At 33.2% G+C, this 13,391-nt stretch overlaps 1 pseudogene; it reads left to right on the top strand.

The window, feature by feature from the left end:
- Window positions 1-7,643: 7,643 nt before the first annotated feature.
- LOC141691796 (zinc protease PQQL-like) lies at window positions 7,644-12,520 on the top strand (annotated as a pseudogene).
- Window positions 12,521-13,391: the final 871 nt, after the last annotated feature.

Here is a 13,391-nt window from a genome sequence, read left to right as displayed (position 1 = left end):
GTAAGTGAGCAAGGTATGCTTAATTATTCATAAATTCATGTCCTTATTATAATTTGCTTTGTAGACTGAAATGAATTTGTTGCAAGAACAAAGTTGGCTTTAAGTAAAGGTTATTCTATCAATGAATATTCCCTATCCGTTGAAAGCCAAAATTGTTCTATCAACGGATGTTCGTTATCCGTTGAAAGACAAATACATTTCTGGTAATTTTATCCTTCAACGGATAAAACTGTGTTAATCTTCAACGGATAACTATTTACCTCATCCATTAAAGTGTCACATCAGTTGTTTTAAGTAAGTGACAGCCGTTGATTCTTTTATTTAACCGTTGATACTTATATATATACACAGTTGTATGTATTTGTATTAAAGGTAGTTTTTAGAATTCATACGGTTTTCTTTATTCTCAAACGGCTGTAATTTACTTAAAAATATTTCTTAATCATTGTCCTTATGTTTTAATTTGAGAAAGTATAAAAGCCCTTTGAATTCTTATTTTCACTTTACGCTTTCTTGCAATTTTTCAAAAGCTTTTACTCTCTTTCTCTCCCAAAACTCTTAACTTTTCTCTGCAACCTCTACCCACTACAATGGCACCAGTAGTAAAGATAATGTCCTAGTCTGGATTTGTCTATGAGAAAAACAATTTCGTAGCTTTGGTGGAAAAGAACGAAGCCCACTCAGATTATCACAAGATGATGGATTTCATCAGGAACTGTAAACTAAGTTATGCAATGCTGGAAGCCTTAACTATTTACTGTGAGGTAATTGAGGAGATTTGGACAACTGCAGAGTTCAACCCCACTGATATGATGACCATCACTTTCTCTCTCAAAGGTAAAGATTACTATATTAACTGTGATGATATACAGTCCTGTTTCAAACTACCTGAAAATAATGCCATGACACCACACACTGATAATGATGTATCTAGCATGTTAGATTCCATAGGCTATTCTTTTGATTCTGCTAGTTTAGGGAGTATTAGAAGAAAAGGCCTTAAGAAAGAATGGAGATTTCCTGGTAATGCCTTTATCAAGGTTTTCTCTGGGAAAATTAGTAATTTTGATGCAATAACTTCATCTCTTGTTAATATGCTCTATATGCTAGTTTCTCATAGGTATTTTAATTTTAGCAACTATGTTATGCTAGAATTGGGTACCAGGTTAGGTAACAAAGTTAATAGACCTCATAACATCTACTATGCTAGATTCTGTATGTTATTGGCTAACCATGTTGCTGAAGGTTTGGTCATAACCAATGAGAGTAATAAACTCAAGTGTTGGGCACAAGAGAAAAGGGTCTTGCAGACCTTTTGAGAATTAACCTTAACAATCAGGTGCCATTGGTATATTTAACAATAATGAATGCACCTCAGGTAAGTGAGGTAAATTCTTCTCCAACCCCATTATTTCTTTTCCTTTAAGTGTGGCCATGGAATCTGTGTACGGGCCAACTCTATGAACATCCTGGACCTTCAACACACAACATTGTAAGTATCGCCCCCTTTCATAAACTCTCACATTCACTTCTTATCATAAATTTCACCACCCAATTTCTCTTACAAATCCCCTCTTCTAGTTCTAATCTCCATTCCATTCCATACTTTCATTTCATCAGTTGTGATACTCTTAAATCAATATGGCTTCATTCTCTGTTCCCTACCCCAAGATTTGTGCTCCTTCTGCTAATTTGCAGCTCGACCAGCCCAAGCCCATTCTCGTTTCTTTTCGACCCGGTTCTGTTCCGAGTCGGGCTTTCCTTTCCGGATCTTCACTCCTAAACAAACTACGGGGAGGAAATTCAGGGAGGATTTGGGAGGTGGACAGTTGCATAACTTTGCAAATTTAGTCATATCTCTGGAACGTTTCTATTAATATACAAATGTCACATGCCCTGTACTAACAGAGGATCTCATAGCCGTTGTGCGGATGACGGCGGAGTTGGCTGATGGTTTTGCCCATGGAAAGCAATCCCCGGGGGTCGATACTACCACCATTGTTGTTTTGTTGCGGCATTTGTGTTTGAGATGCCTGTTGCTGTTGAGCTGCTGCTAGCCTTGCTAATCCCATTGTGAGCTGTGATGTTAAAGTTGGAGGCGATGGTAGGCTGGTAGCACCATATCCGTAGGACATGAGGCTAACACGTTGAACAAACTGATTAATAGGATATTTATTAATTGTGTTTTGGCTTACACCTTAATACGAGAAAGAAATCTCTCAAAGCTAATATGACTTCAGACATGTTTCATGGTTAAAGGTTGCTCATGCGACTCGAGAACTAAATTATATTCAAGAAAAGGATCATCAGCATCATCAAGAATAGCTATGGAAGATATGACAAAGAAACCTACATTGTTCAAAGAATTTTTGGCTGAAACATTCTTTGAAGCATGTGAGGTCCATGATCCTACAAGGAAGAATGAGAAGAACATATATTGCTTGTTATGCTAATATGGTCAAAGGTTGCTCCTAGGACTAGAGAACTAAATTATATTTAAGGGGAGGATCCACATGTTTAATGAGATCTTTCTCATATATGAATGTGAAACAAAATTTATTTGGCAAGTTTTTATTCTTAATGTCACTTTAAGCAAAGAAATTGCTTCTTGATTATAATACGTAATACAATTTGTAATTTTTTTATATTATCATCATATATGAGCAGTTCTTACATATTACTTACTATCATAATAAAGTTATAAATTGTTTGGATTGTAATTCTTTTATATATCTTAAATGCATATTTCTCTAAAAAAGAAATAGATTGCTCGTATGCCATTTTCATAAATTGAAAAGAGAATCAATAAGTGAAGAAATTTACATGGTAAGATAATCAAGACATAGTCAAACAAATATCCATAATCTCATCTCAATTTGTTAATATATATATTTAGAGGTAATAAAAATTATTGTAATTTTTTTAAAAAAAGTTCATAAAATTTCTGTCAAACTTCTATGATTTAAAGTAGAGTTTTTGAAAAATTATTCAAAATATGGGGCACATAGAGTTGTGTATCAAATTATTTAAAATAAACAAAAAATTTACCAAAATTTACATTTTATTAAATAATAAAATCTCACGATCTTTTAATACTAGTACATACATTTTAATGATATCTTTTATAATTTTAAAAGAATATCAAAATTATTTTATGATTATTTTACAATCCTAATTGATTGTATTATAAAATATTCTTTTAGATCTTTATCTAACACCATTTAATTTTAAGGTATTTTAAAAAATATAAATTAAATGTAATTTAAAAAATTCAAATAAATTTCTTAAAATGTTAATTAAATACAATCATGAATCACATTTATTATGACAATTCACATCACTAACGAGTTAAAATCATATTGTACCACTTTAATTTAGCCGCTATTTGAAATCTGGCCTCATTTATATTTTCTCAACCTATGTTTAATTGGCCCATCCTTTTACACACATTACCCAACTTTTGTTAGTTTTGGCAGTTTACAATAACAAAAACAAACCAGTGTGACATGATAATTCAGCATATTCATTTGAAAAAAAATAAATTATTAAATAAACTAAATTTAAAAACTTATTTTAATATTAGTTAATGATGGCATCAAGTGCTTGTTATGTATACTTAAATCCCGAGTAGGCTTGTCAATGGAGCGAAAATCCGAACCGACCTGATTTAATCCGCGTATATGAATTGACCCATTAAAATTTCGACCCGAGATATTATCCAATAAGAAAAATCCGACTGTAAATGGAGAGGATATGGATTTAGGCTAATCCAATTCGTTAATAAGGCGATCCGGTTTATATATTTATGTATACATATATTATAATATTTTTTTTAAAATTTCCAATTTAGAGTTCTTATCTTCAGTCAAGGTCCATTGTCTGTATTTCATTCGATCTAGGCTCTAGACTGGAGTCGATTTCTATATTGTACTCTAATTCTTTTAACTTTCAGAACCGGATATCACCCCAATCACCATTCACATAACAGTTTCACTTCGATTCATCAATTTTTTTAATTGATAGAATCATATACACTATAATTCAATGGTATGTTTAATTTTAGATATGTTTCCAATTTATAAAAAACTTTTGTAATAAGTTACGTTAAAAAATAAATATACATAAATGCTTGCCCGGAATGCTAGAATTTTATTTTAATAATCGATGTGCCCCTACTATGAGATGGATTTGAAATTTAATACTGTATAAAACATACGAACCGTTAGAATAAAAACAAAATTAACGGTCAGAATTATTTGGTACTTGTTGTAAATGTGATAAGTAGATATAAACTAAAAACACTTCGATTATGATAAAAACACTCAATACTAAATAGATAAAAGACGTAATCTAATAATAAATAAATGCAATACAAATATATTATAATAAACACACTTTAACAACATTATAATTAAAAAAATATATTAAAAATTAAAATAGTAATACTGTATAAAACATACGAACCGCTAGAATAAAAATAAAATTAACGGTCAAAATTATTTGGTACTTGTTGTAAATGTGATAAGTAAACTAAACTAAAAACACTTCGATTATGATAAAAACACTCAATAATAAATAGATAAAAGACATAATCTAATAATAAATAAATGTAGTAAAAATATATTATAATAAACACACTTTAACAACATTATAATTAAAAAAATATATTAAAAATTAAAATAGTAGAAAAATATGTATACATACAACAATGGATTACGAGAAAAAATGAAAATTATTATAGCAAACTAGTCTTAATTTGTACAAAAAAGTAAGTTTCAAAGTTGTGGTAATTTATTTGATAAAATTAATACGCAATCCCGTGCATAGCACGAGTTTAAGCTAGTAATGGCTTACAAGGGTAATTCTCTTTATTTCATGGTCCACATGTTAATTTAAATGTTAAAATATAAGCTTTATTGTATTATATGATTATATGTATAAGAATTAGGGGTTTTACTGTTTATTGGTTTGGTACCACAAGTCTTGTCTTTTACACATTATTTTAAATTGAGACATTCTTTTTGTCAGGTTTTGGGTCCTTATTTTTGTGATTATTTTGTGCACACTTTATCTTTATCTTTTTGTGATCAATACTCCTTCCTATCGTTCTCTATTCTTAAGATCAAAATGATTCATTGGGAAAATATGATAGGAAATTGGAAGCATATATTATTGGTTATTGCAAGTATATTGTCTATGTTTATCAAAGAACTATCAACTTATTGATAGGCACTAAATTGCAACGAAATAGGGAACAATGCAGGTTATTAAGATTTGTCGTTCTGAATATGCGTCGAACCTTTAGATATTAAAACAGTTATGCCAATATATGATAAAAGTGATGTTGGTACAATGTTGGATATCCTTGCATAGTCTAATTGTTTGACAGGTTACAACTACTAAAATTGATTCGGATGGATAGACAATAGATTCTTTTTCATTACAATCGCAAGATGTTGTACCATAAATACTATATAAATATTTTTTTCAATCTTTAAGAAAATTGGTTGAATCAACGTCGAGGAAGAAGACGGACGAGTTTCAGAGAACGCGTGTTAGGAGCGTCGGGCGCACCCTATAAAGTTTACCCTATATGGGAGTCGCTTACGATAACTGTTGACGATGAAGAGTTATAACGGCGATTGGTAAAGTTTTATATGAATGATTACGATGACCATCACAATGGGAGATCAAAATAACTATGATAAAGAAAGTACGCGATGACCGATACAACAACGATGCCACGACAGTCGCTATATTACAAGACGATGATGAAGAACAAGTATTGATAAGAAGTATATAAAATACGATTCTAAGCTAAGGGAGAAAGATTGAAGTAGTCAAGGAACAAAGAATGATCCGGACTCAGGGGAAATGACCCATACTACCCTACGACGCGCCCCATGCTATGTGGCCATACGGGGTGACCGCTCCGCAACACAAGTGAAATGACTTGAAATAATTAGCAAGGATTTTGCTCCCACAACAAAACAGGGAAGTAGATGAAGCATACGAATCATACAAGAGAGGAGAAGGAGCCCCGGAGGAGCTCTCACAAGGCGCACCCGAAGTAGGAAAATGCCCTCTTCAGCGTTGTCCTTATAGGGGAACACTCATAAACGCTTAGTGTGTGCTTTGGTAGCCCTGTATCTTTATTCATTGGGTTGTCCTTACTAGGACACATTGGGGTTACCTCGCACTTTGCACTTATCAAAAGTAATTACAAGTCTAGGATTGCAGGTACTTGTAATTAGGAAATGTTATTTTCATAAATCCAAAGACAATCCATAACTCAAGTAATTTACATGGCAAGATAAACAAGACATAATCAAACAAATATTTATAATCTCATCTCAATTTGTAAATATATGTTTAGAGGTAAAAAAAATTATTGTTAATTATTGATAAAAACCTCGCAAACATCTATGATTTAAAATACACTTTTCGAAATATCATTCAAAATACGGGGAATGTATAGTTGTGTATCAAATGATTTAGAATAAACAAGAAATTTACCAAAATATATATTTTAATAAATAATAAAATCTCATGAACTTTTAATACCTTTTATAATTTAAAATGAATATCACAACTTTTTTATTGTTCTTTTAAAATCTTAATTGATTGTATTATAAAATATTCTTTTAAATCTTTATTTATACCATTGAATTTTAAGGCATTTTCAAAAATAGAAATTAAGTGTGATTTTAAAATTTTAAATAAATTTCTTAAAATTTTAATTAAACACAATCTTAAGTCATAACATTTTTCTTTATAAGAACAAAATCTGTTGCACACATAACTATGGTGTTAAAACCATATTATACCACTTTAATTTAGTGGCTATTTTAAACCAGAAAAGTAAAAAGATAGAAATTGATTTCACAAAGATGTTATTTTTTTCCCCAATAAATATCATGCACTTTAAACTACTATATACGAATTTTAAAAATAAAATAAAAAATTACTAATTAATGAATACATAAAGGTACTAACTAATTAATAAATAAATTGTACAATCATGTGAAAAAAATAGTTCATAATCATTAAATTATATTTCCTATCAAAAATAAAAAAATCAGTAAATAGAATAGAAAATTTATAACAATATTCTAGAAACTTCTTTACCATTGACTAAACAAAAAAAACACTTTATCCATATTCCATACCCGGTTGTGATGATGGTATATAAATAAAGTTTGGCCTTCATAATCCCATCCAAACCCTAGATTAGAAACATATATGGGCCGTCCTAAACACCAAGTTGAGAAGTCTAGTTTTGATTAAGCTATCAAGAAGAAGGGGAGATCAGATGAGAAGACGATCACATCATTAAGATTAATTTAACATGTCTGCTTTGCTCAATTACTTTATGAAAAATAGGCCCTTTTCGGCGGCTCCTCTTTGATAATTTTTTTTTATAATCCTGGATTTCAATTTTTTTTGTTGTATATTATGAATAGGAATTATTATAAGGATTGGTCAGCTTCTTCAACCTGTTAGCCTCATGTCCTATGGATATGGTGCTACCACCCTACCACCGCCTCCAACTTTAACTTCACACGTCACAATGGGATTAGCATGACCAACAGCAGCTCAACTGAAACAAGCATTTCAAACACAAATGTGGCAACAAAACAACAATGGTGGGTACTATCGACCCCAGAGATTGCTTTCCATGGGCAAAGCCGCCAGCCAACTTTGCTGTCATCCCCACAGCGGAAATGAGATCCTCTGTAAGTACAGGGCATGTGACATTTGTATATTAATAGAAACGTTCCACACATAGGACCGTAGAGTTATGCAATTGTTCACCTCCCAAATCCTTCCTGAATTTCCTCCCCATATTTTGTTATGTTGATGATCGTTTTCTTGAATATAATTTAGTTCTTGAGTCCCATCAGCAACCTTTAACCGTGAAACATGTTTGAAGTCATATTAGGTTTCAGACATTCCTTTCCGGTGGTATGGTATAAGCCATAACTCAATTAACAAATATCAATATACCTCCTAAATCACTCACAGTATGGTTTTAGTTTGCCCACAAGAGGAGTTCTTCGGTTGCCTCTTTCCTAGAACAACCTCCTTCATTACCGAGCTGAAAGGATGCTGAGAATTTGATGTAAGTACGGGCCAACTCTATGAACATCCTGGACTTTCAACACACAACATTGTAAGTATTGCCCCCTTACATTAACTGTCACATTCACTTCTTATCATAAATTCACCGCCCCATTTCTCTTACAAATCCCCTCTTCTAGTTCTAATCTCCATTCCATTCCATACTTCCATTTCATCAGTTGTCATACTCTTAAATCAATATGGCTTCATTCTCTTTTCCTTGCCCGATTTGTGCTCCTTCTGCTAATTTGCAGCTAGACCAGCCCAAGCCCATTCGCGCTTATGTTCCGAGTCGGGCTTTCCTTTCCGGATCTTCACTCCCAAACAAACTACGGGGACGAAATTCAGGAAGGATTTTGGAGGTGGACAGTTGCATAACTCTACAAATTTAGTCATATGTCTGGAACGTTTCTATTAATATACAAATGTCACATGCCCTGTACTAACAGAGGATCTCATTGCTGCTGTGCCGATGACGGCGGAGTTGCCTGATTGTTTTGCCCATGGAAAGCAATCCCCGGGGGTCGATACTACCCACCATTGTTGTTTTGTTGTGACATTTGTGTTTGAGATGCCTGTCGGTGTTGAGGAGCTGCTAGCCTTGCTGATCCCATTGTGAGTTCTGATGTTAAAGTTGGAGGCGGTGGTAGGCTGGTAGCACCATATCCGTAGGACATGAGGCTAACAGGTTGAACAAACTGATTAATAGGATATTTATTAATTGAGTTTTGGTTTACAGCTTTCCACAAGAAAGGAATCTCTGAAAGCTAATATGACTTGAGACATGTTTCATGGTTAAAGGTTGCTCATGGGACTCAAAAACTAAATTATTTTGAAGAAAAGGATCATCAGCATCATGAAGAATAGCTATGGAAGATATGGCAAAGAAACCTACATGGTTTAAAGAATTTTTGGCTGAAACATTCTTTGAAGCATGTGAGGTCCATGATCCTACAAGGAAGAATGAGAAGAACATATATTGCTTGTTATGTTAATATAGTCAAAGGTTGCTGCTAGAGCTAGAACTCGAGAACTAAATTATATTTAAGGGGAAGATCCACATGTTTAATGAGATCTTTCTCATATATGATTATAACACATAACATAATTTGTAATTTTTTTATATTATCATCATATATGAGCAGTTCTTATATATTACTTACTATCATAATAAAGTTATAAATTGTTTGGATTGTAATTCTTTTTTATATCTTAAATGCGTCTCTCTAAAAAAAGTAATAGATTGATGGTATGCCGTTTTCATAAATTGAAAAGAGAATCAATAAGCACTACAAGAAAAAGTTGAATAGACATCACATATTAGACATCGGTTGCAGATGCCACTGATGTTAAACGAGGTAATAACATCACCCCGTGTTTTTCAGATGTCTTTGTTATTTGAAGGCATCGATTATTTAACAACCGATGTCTAAAGTTCTCTAAAATAAATCAGCGCGGGCCACTTCAATTTGTTTCCCCCCTTAGTGAAATTTTACAAAACTTTCCCTCGTTTGATTGCCAATTATTCCCCCTGTCCAGAGAAACTAAAAACAAAAAAAAGTAAATCTCTCACAAATCTCTCTCTCGTCTCTCAACCCCCACTGAATCTCTCTCTCTCTCTCTCTCTCTCTCTCTCTCTCTCTCTCTCTCTCTCTCTCTTTCTCACTCGTCTCTCACCACTACAACCTTCGCTACTCTAATGGCCACCGCCACCAGCTCTGCTGTTTTAGTAACCACCATCTCCACCAGGTCCGATGGGTTCACCATCACAATCACCTTCACCGGTCTGCTAACAATCTCTTGGTGTCTCCTTTACATGAATACTATCATGGTCTTCTCTGCTTTAACAGTTAAGTTTTTTAAAATCAAAATCCTAATTTCTTAAATTGGGGATTTTTAAAATCGAAACCCTAATTTTTTAAATTGGGGTTTTTTAATTTTAATACTCTTTGTTGGTTATAAGGAATATGGTTTGGGTAATAATTAGCATGTTATTTTCATTTACTTGGATTTATCTTTCATTTATTAATTTTTTAATTTTGTTTTTCTATATGATACAACTATTATTTAAGGTAATCTTTGGTTTATATTTAAGGTGCTTTGATTGTAGATGAAATCTTGGGTATAATCAAGGGAGTTGCAGTGAAAAATGTTTACTTGTTTATTATAGTTCCTGCATACACAGTTTATTTGGGTTGTTTTTATAATTGGACAAGTTTATATGGCAGATCGGTGTTGGAAGAGGAGGAAGAGCGCGGAGTTGTGCACATTGTTGAGCATCTTGCTTTCAGTGCGACTAACAAGTACACGAATCATGATATTATAAAGTTTCTTGAAAGTGATGGTGCAGAATTTGGGGCTTGTCAAAATGCAGTGACATCTTCTGATGAAACTGTTTATGAACTGTTTGTTCCGGTTGATAAGCCTGAAGTTTTACCTCAGGCTATATCTATACTGGTTGAATTCAGTTCAGAGGTAATAGTGACGTTTTGGTTTTTTTATATAATTTGAGATTTTATCATATATCTTTATAGGTTCAACCTTATGCCTAGTACAGATTCGGGTATCATCAGATGATTTGGAGAAAGAAAGAGGAGCAATTCTGGAAGAGTATAGAGGTACTACAAATGCTAATGGAAGGATGCATGAGGCACATTGGGCGCTCAAGATGGAAGGTTCAAAGGTCTAGTTGTTGGCACTTGTAATTCCAAATATTTTTAGCTATTATCTAGCACTTGTCGAACATTCTCTTAGCTTAATTAGAAAACAAATCCTCATCGACGTGCTCAGTAATCCTGATTTTTTAGTATGTCGGTTTAAGCTTATATGTATGTGATCCTCATTGTATTGTACAAGTTCGTTTTGTGCTCCTTTTTATTTGTGAACGAACCTTATATGTGCTTTTGCATTGGCATACTCACTATTAGCCTAAGAATTGAAAGTAAGGTGATCAATTCTTTTTATCGTAGTACTTTTAATATGAGTTTGGTGTTTCTTGTTTGAATTAGGGTATAGTTGTAATTTATTGTGAGCATGATTTTGGGAACAATACATCTATATCTATATGAATACATCATATATGCTCATCAATGGTTGCAGTATGCCGAGCGTTTACCCATTGGACTGGAAAAGGTGATCTGAACTGTGTCTCCTGGGACTGTGAAACAGTTCTACAGGAAATGGTATCATCTGAAAAATATGGTTGTTGTAGCAATTGGAGATTTCGCTGATACACAGGTCTAGATTTCAAATCTGGGTATTTATCGCATACTTTGATATTTCATAACAGACGTGTATTTAATATATATGTTCTCACCAGAGTGAAAAAAATCTCCAGTTGGTCAAATTAAACCTGGAAAGAATCTGTGTGTATATTTGGAATGAATTGTGTCAAATCGAATCATGTCAGCAAGCTTAATAATACAGTATATTCCTTTGAAATATGGCGACTAATAATGCTGAGTTTTATTTTTTAATTATCTAATTCTCTCTTCCCTCGCTCGTCATAATCGATATAACAGATTGTTGTTGAGCTTATAAAGATGTATTTCGGGAATAAAATTTCAGCATCTGATCCTCCTCATATACCACACTTTCTGGTTCCATCACACGAAGAGCCACGATATTCATGTTTGTTAGAATCTGAAGCTGCCGGGGTTAGTTTGTTGTGCATCTTTTTTAACTACACTTCTTTTTGACCATGTATTTTCATGTTGGATGATCCTTTCCATGCAATAAGTCAGACAGTTCCTATCTTTAATTGGCCTTGAATAGTCTGCAGTGATGGTAAGCTGTAAGATGCCTGCGGTGGAGCTGAGGACTGTAAGGGATTACAGGGAATTACTTGTAGAGTGCATGTTTTTTCATGCTTTGAACCAAAGATTCTTTAAGATATCTCGCAAGAAGGATCTACCATATTTTTCATGCTCGGCTTCCGCTGATGTCCTTGTTCGACCAAGTAAAGCCTATATAATGACTTCGTCTTACAAAGAGAAAGGAACTATAGAGGCCTTCGAATCAATGCTTACTGAGGTGTGCATTTTTATAAAATTGTTAAGTCTTTCTTATATTTCTTCTACTGATTTCTTATCTTTTAGGTTGCAAGGGTTCGGCTACATGGGTTTTCAGAGCGTGAAATAGCTATTGTTCGGGCGTTCTTATTGTCAGAAATCGAACCTGCCTATTTGGAGCGGGATCAGATGTAGTCAACCAGCTTGCGAGATGAGTATTTGCAAGTATATTACTTCTCTGCCTTTGTCTAATATTTTCTTTGTTGTTGTCAAGTTTGACCTTCCTACTCAACCTTTTCTTTTCCAGCATTTTCTTCTTGATGCCTGTCATTGCTGTCGAGTATGAAGTGCAGTTGCACAAAACTATATTCCCCGTGAGTACATATTGATGTTTAGTGTTTTCTTCTATATATCCACAATTATTCCCTATAATTTCACTCTAGTTTAGTGTGAAAAACTAATTCTACACGTTTTGGCCAATTTGACTTGGATAAATATATCAGCTCATGAAGTAGTCCTATGCACCGCACTACTGATGTGATAATATTTTACCAGTTGTAAACTTTAAATAATTAAATTGTTTCCCAGCTCTCTTATATTATCCTTTCAATTTGATGTCATATATCTACTCTCTCCAAATTATAAAAAATGGGCGGGATGTAAATGAACGGAGTTCAATAGATATGCAGTGCTTAATAGTTGCTTCTCTCTGTGAGAAAGGTAAATTCTTAACTTTAATTTTTATTGTGTTTGGTCGCATCATATATGTTCTTTTCGTTGTAGCTGAGTAATAGGTGGTATGGTTTAAATTTTCTCTGATATGAATTCACCCAAACAATATTTCTAGAAAAATAATTGCACAAAAATTTTACTAGCTATCCTTCTTATTTTATTGCCTTTGTTTTTTGTCCTGCATCAAAGGTTCTTGTGTACTTTCTAATACCATCTTATTTCTTAGCTCTCTGATGTTGTGGATTCCATGGAGGTCAATATACAAAATGAAGAGTCTGTAACTACAGGTACTTACTCTTATCTACATATTTATACTCTAATAAGCTAGAACAATGAGAGAGCACTAGTTTTAATAGTTTCATCTTGGGGAAAGTATAGCATTGAAAGAAAAACTGAGAGTATAATTTTTTAAATCAGCTCTTAAATTTGTAGAAGAAATACTGGGCCATGCTAAAGACCGCACAAAAGATCAGCGTCATGGATATATTGTTCTCTATCTTAGAGTTTGATGCATCTTATAATTCATAT

This window comes from Apium graveolens, chromosome 2 (genome assembly GCF_009905375.1).
Source record: "Apium graveolens cultivar Ventura chromosome 2, ASM990537v1, whole genome shotgun sequence".
In the NCBI taxonomy this organism is placed as follows: Eukaryota; Viridiplantae; Streptophyta; class Magnoliopsida; order Apiales; family Apiaceae; genus Apium; species Apium graveolens.
This window is presented reverse-complemented; position numbering and strand designations above follow the sequence as displayed.